The sequence below is a fragment of the Arachis ipaensis genome, chromosome B04 (assembly GCF_000816755.2).
Source record: "Arachis ipaensis cultivar K30076 chromosome B04, Araip1.1, whole genome shotgun sequence".
NCBI classification, from domain to species: Eukaryota; Viridiplantae; Streptophyta; class Magnoliopsida; order Fabales; family Fabaceae; genus Arachis; species Arachis ipaensis.
This window is the reverse complement of record NC_029788.2, coordinates 108,512,793-108,519,721: the sequence shown is the minus strand read 5'-3', so window position 1 is coordinate 108,519,721 and position 6,929 is coordinate 108,512,793.

Genomic DNA, 6,929 nt, shown 5'->3' with positions numbered 1-6,929 from the left:
AACAATTTCGTGTATTAACTGAAGTGTCTATTATTAACTTATAGGAGCGAAGAATCATCACCGGTAGAGAAGGAAAAGAAAAAGAAAAAGACAAAAACAACACCAAAAAAGTAAGCACTTCTTTGGATAATATTCTGTGATAAAATTAATTTTTTATTTCTGATTGGTACTCTTTTTTTTCCACCCAGAACACAACCAAAAAATAAAAAAGTTGTTGTGGAGGATTCACCTCCTGAAGACGATCAATACTTTGATGGGTACAATACCTCGTAAGCTATATTACCGTCTATCATCGTAATTATTTTTGTTAACATCTTCTTTTATGAATGTAGTGAGAGATATGAAATATCAAGTGACGAACTAGATGAATGGCTAAAGGAAAACGTTGATAAATCTGCTGTAGAGGGGTATGTCTTGCTGGGGTGTCTATTTCAGATTTTGGTGTGTTTTGTTTGCTAATAATTGTTTCTTGTTTCGCAGGGAGAACCAAGCTGACCTGCGATCGACAGAAGGTCGCTATGTGTCCTCTGAAACGTAAGAAGTTTTATTTAACAAAATCTTGTTATCATGATTTGGGTGTATTTTGTGGAACCATTTGGGTGTATTGTGTTGATCAAGTTGGCTGTATGTTGTTTATTAAGTTGGGATATTTCGTTTGTTGTGTTGGGTGTATATTGTCCATTCGGTTGGTTGTATCTTGTGCATTCATTTGAGTGTATTTTATACCTGTATCTTATTTTGTCTGAATAACATGAAATCTGTTTTAGAATACCGGCTGTGAACTTGGGAAGTGATGATCCTTCCTCTCAAGGACGCACAGAACAGAGTAGTGTAAACCAGCCGTCAGAGAGCATGTAATTTCTCTTTCAAATAACCGTTATTTTTGTTCTTCTATTACCTTCTACTTCTAATTCTGTATATATTTTTTTAGAAAAAAAGCCCTTTGTTATTTTATTCAAGAAAAAAAAGGCAGGAAAAAAAAGCAAAAACTGCAAGTATGTAAGTTCTCAAAAAACAAAGCCTGTCTTCTTTTTGAATTGTTCGGGTGTATTTTTTGACTTTCTTTGGGTGTATTTTAGGTTGAGTCCGGCTGATTCGAATGTGATGGTTGTGAGGGAACAGACACCGTCGGAAGCGCTTGCAATGTGAGTTTTCCAATAATATTTCAACCTTATAACCTTATTATTTTCAAAAGCGTTGTTAACCTTTCATTTTTCTTCTTGTTTAGAGTCCCGATTCAGGTTTTTGTGCCGGCATCCCAAACAACCACTGAGACAAATTTTGAACCAACCCCTATGCTACAGATTGAAGGGACTACAAAAACGTAAGAAATAGTATTGGGTGTATATTTATTTAGAGTTTGGGTGTATATTTGCTAACAGTTTGGGTGTATATTGTTCCTGATTAGTTTTTTTTACGCCATGATTAATTTTTTGTAAGTGTGCAGCACTCCTGAACCCCCAAACAACTTCAAGAGACCACACCCACGCTTCCCCCAGCTCCAACTAAAATGTAAGTTCATCAGATTAAAATCAATCTTTGCTTATCATCCGTATATTCTTATTCTTATTCTTATTCTTATACATGATGACGCAGTCATCCAGCCGCAGAAGACGCTGCTGCCCTGTTGATGATGGCACGGACAACATCCTATGTTCCTAAAACAGATCCAGGAGTGCCATCATTCAGCCTTGGATTGACTGATTCAAGCCAGGAGGGGGCGTCAACGCAAGAGACAGAAAGGGCAAAATCTCCAGAAGCTGCAAATTTGATAGAACAATTGGACGATTTGGTCCAAAAAATAGCAAGCAGTGCGGTGAAGGGAAAAAACAAAAGTCCACAAATTCAGAGGGAGACTGGGGGAGAAAGTTCTGCGAAGTTTGAAACTCCTGGGGGATTAAATCAGATTACGGATGATATGAAACAAAAGTGCTACATCTGGGGGACGAGACTGAAGGAAGACGCAGATGGCTATACTAACGAGTATGAGGAGATGTGCACTCTGATTGCCCAAGATGAATACATTTTGATGAGAATGCACCTTGCATCCCTCCAGGCAAAAAGTGATATAGAATCTGGGGTAAGATTAGAATAACATTAATGTTTTTACACGAAAGTCAACTACAATGTTTATTAATGTAAAATTGATTTCGGCATATATTTCTAGATTGTATCTGCCATCTGCCTCATCCTCAACCAGAAAAATGAAAAGAGGTTTCAAGAACAAATATACTGTCTCCCCCCAATATTGTGGTAAGTGTTACTTCTACGAACTTTGGGTGTATTTTCTGTATTGATTTGGGTGTATTTTTTACGTTCGATTGGGTGTAAATTGTATATTTTTAGTATTTCATTTCTTGTTTCGCAATTCTTGCAGAGCATGGCACTTTCGAATCACCCAAAGGGGAAATTCATATCACCGAAAACGAATAAGGAATTCAGCGTGAAAGACTACCCGAGTTTTATTCGCTTCATAGATAGAAAAAAATTAACTTCGCATCCATATGTAAGTTTTCGTTTGCTAAATTTGTTAGTACGCTTATTTACATATATGCCAAATAAAATAACACACTATTGAAATGTGGGAATCCTTCAGATTTTTGCACCTGTTTGCCACTCGGGGCATTGGTGGTTATGGCTGATAAATACAACGAAGCGGAAATGTCATATACTTGACCCGCTACACAAAAAAGCTCCAAGCGATGAGAGAAAGCAGGTTAATAAATTCACAGTAAGTTGCCTCTGTCTTCTTTACTTTAATATTTAGGTCTATTTCGTTAGTTGTGTTGGGTGTATATTGTCCATTCAGTTGGGTGTATCTTGTGCATTCATTCGGGTGTATTACTGATTTGTTTTGGTATTTAAGGGATATGTATTTTCAAGATTGATAACATATGCCGGCGGGGAACCTCTGCAGAAAGACGAGAAGGAGAAGGAAATTAAAGCAACATATGTTAAAATATCAGGCCAAAAATCAAGGTATAAATTTGTGACTCTGAACATTAAACTTTCCTAAATGAGATTTGTAATCTATTTTCTTCGTTTTCAGCTATGACTGCGCTATCTACGTTATGAAGTGGCTTGAGTTAATTGAGCCGGAAAACATTAAAAAGGGGAAGTATAAATGGGATAATTAGAAACAGGTAACTGTCTTTAGAACTATATAACTCTGTATTACTTTACTGAATTAATATTGCTGTTTAAACATATTATACTTTTTAATTGTAGGAGGAGGTGGACCACTATAGAGTGGAGTATGCTTCTCGGATACTATTCAGTGAGATGAATAAACAGAGAGATCGGGCAATTAGAGAGAGTAGTGCTATAAGGCTGTCGAAGCCATCCTCTGTATTATTGAGTCCGTTTTGTCAGATAAATTCTGCTGATATAGAAACTGCATAATCCAACTGCTGGGTAGTTTGTAAATTGAACAAATGATGTAAATATTTGCCATTTATCAACAACTTCTATTCCATGTATATTTTTTTCCATAGTTAAACTATCTGTGCTGTTAAACTGTCTGTACTGTATTCAAAATCTGTATTACAGGTGGTAAAATATGAAGGAAAAAATCAAGGCATATAAAAACGCAAATTATAAACTGTTACACCCAACGCAAGTCTAATAATACACCCAAGATTCCATAAAATATACACCCAAACTGTATGTGCTGTATTCAAAATGTATGAATTACATGTACTAAAATATGAAGAAAAACATCAAATCAAATATACATCCATAACCTGCGAATTTTTACAGCTTTTGTTCTATATGTATCTATATATGTGTCTATATGTAAATTGTCAATGAACAACGATACACCCAAAAGAACAGTGCTTTTACACCCATATTCTATAAAACTATACACCCAAAGAGTTATCCCCTGCTGCTGGTACCCTGAACTGATAATTCATAACGTGTCCTTGATATTGGCTGGAATTTGAATGCACCGCTGATGCAGCATCAAACAGGTTTATCTGAATATAACACTCACACATTAGCTAAACTATTAACGAGAAAAATAAACTCAATCACCACAAATTTAAAGAACATTACTTTTACCTCGCTTAAAACTTTCGTCTTCTTCTTCTTTGTGGCATTTGCGATCTGTTTCTCCAGCTTTGAACCTAGCCTGTTTTTTGGACGTCCTCTTGTTCGAATCCTTGGCGGGCTTTGAAGCTCGTTAACGGATTCCAAGTTGGCGTCTTCGTGGGATAAAGAAGATGTCCCCTTTCTTTTGGCTTTTAATGATTCCATCTCGGCCATGACGTTATCGTATGCACGGTGCAGAATTGCAGTCAGCTCCTCCAATTCGGATGCAAATTCGCAAATATTTTGCGAACGAAAAACTAATTGGTCGAACCTCTTGCTTCTTAGCTCCATCAGTGGCTCGTCGTGGCTGCTCTTGATGTGTGTGTGTCGCCTCTTTACCTTCTTGCTCCATCGTTCCAGTATATATCTAGGTGACACTTGGCTTACTTGTTCGAAGCTTAACACGCTTAGTGCGTGACGGCACAGTATCCCTCTCGACTCGAATAATAAGTATTGGCATTTTACCTCGGCTGCAACCGAGTCGTAAGTAACCACGAACTTGTTGAATATTGAGCTGGAAACTTGTTCTCCGACTTCGTATACTGAATAGCCTAGAGTGGAATTCTTTAATCTCGTGATGCAATTTGCTTTTCCTCTGAATTGAGCTTGGACTTCCCTAAACTTTGCATGAGTGTATGCATCTTGAAACTGAGCTTCAATGGAGGATTTGGTTGCACACGGTATGACCGTATGAAAATCTGCAGCAACTGATTCTCTCTCTGCTTGCTCCCTGCTTCCAAGGCAATTATCGTATTGTTTGACGAACTGAATAAGCGAGCTGTTCCGGGTGATATACTTGTTAAAAAATGAATGCATGCTCTCGCTCCTTTGTGTGCTTCTCATCCCTGCCCAGAAGTGGTGATCCAGATAGATAGGAACCCATATGTGACGGTCTTCGTACAGATCTGCATAATACACCCAAACACAGACTGTAAATACACCCGAGAGAACATACAATTTACACCTCTGCTACAGATTTTAAACAAACATTACCTGAAAGCCACTTGTTATCCGCAAGACCAAAATTCAGCAGAAAATCATTCCAATTCCTATCGAATGAGTCTTTGCTATGAGAGTTCCAAACAACTTGGCTCATTTGTTGTTCAATATCGGCATGTCCCTTGTAAACGTTTAATTTGCTTGGAATCTTCTTCATGATGTGCCAAATACACCAACGGTGAACTGTTGTTGGCATACAGGCCTCTAAAGCCCTTTTCATTGATGCGCACTGATCGGTGAGAAACCCTTTCGGAGCATTTCCTCCCATGCAACGAAGCCAGCATTGAAATAACCATTTGAATGATTCAATTTCTTCGTTCTTCATCAAAGAGCATCCGAGAAGTGTTGACTGACCGTGGTGATTCACCCCAACAAAAGAACCACAGACCAAATTATACCTGAAACAAATTACCATAATCCAGAATGCAAAATCATTAGGTACACCCCAACAAATGCTTCGCATACACCCAATGAAACAGCCAATATACACCTCTGCTGCGGATTCGTAAAAATAAATTAATTTAGCATCATAAACAGGGGCAGTTTGTTACCTGTTTGTATTGTAGGTGGTGTCGAATGAAATGACGTCTCCGAAATACTCAAAGGCAGCTCTGCTTCTTGCATCGGCTCAAAAAGCCAGCTTAATCGATTGATCCTCCTCGAGTTCGAGCTCAAAAAAGAAATTCGGATTCTTCACTTTCATTCTTAAGAAATATTTCCCGAATTCCTTTGCATCTTCTTGTTCGGAAACATTCCGCACTTCCCTGGTAATGTAATTCCTCACGTCCTTTTCGATAAAATTTAACTCGCGGTGATCCCCGGCAGCCGCAACAAATGATTGGTAGGTTTTGCTTGGTCTGATACCGGCCTCCTCGTTATTCTCTATCGTACGACGAATGGACATGCTCAATTAAAATAACAAAACCAGTACTGTAGATACACCCACACTTCAAGCAAGAATACACCCAAAAAAAGACCTGATCTACACCCGAGCGTCTGCTATAAATTCCAGTTAATTAATCACAACTAATACATTGAATCGACAGATTCATGTTAACGTGTTAGTTTCACAGTCAATGTTCAGCAATTTTTCAACTTGACAATGCTATACAAATTACTGAAAGAAAATTCATTATGTAAATCAAACCTCAGGAACTTCGTTAGATTCAAATTCATAATCCACTTCGCCTGGATTCAGCTGACAATCTGAGGTTGAATGATCCATTATCTTCAAAACAAGTTCAAACTTTGATTTCAGAAAACAACAAATCAAAATAGAAAACGAAGCTCAAGTTGCAGAGAGAGAAAAAGGTAACGTAAACGAAGAACATACCAGTGAGAAAAGGAGAGGAAAAGAACGATGGAGAAGAAGGAGGGAAGACGCGCGAGAAGAAGAACAATCAAATCTCAAAATAACGAAAACGAAGAAGGAAACAAATATTTTAAATTTGGTAGTTAGATATACGCGGGATCTTATATAGCGCGTGTAATCAATGTATGTGGAGCAGCGCATATTTTGGTTTTATTATTTAATGAACTTGTAAAGCATACAAGCCCTAATGGCTTGTATGCAGAGCTTTTCCGATCAAATTATTTAATTTTTAAAAAGTACAGAAATCGATTTGTCCGATTTTTTGATATTTGTACTCAAATCTTTTAATTTGTGTTTAAAAAATTAAAAAAAAATTTCAGATACACAAATAAGATTCTCCAATAGTTCGATTTGTATTTAAAATTTTAAAAAAAAAATTGAGATACACAAATCGAAAAATTTGATTTGTATCTAAAATTTTTTCCAATTTGTGTATCTATTTTTTTTAATTTTTAAATACAAATCA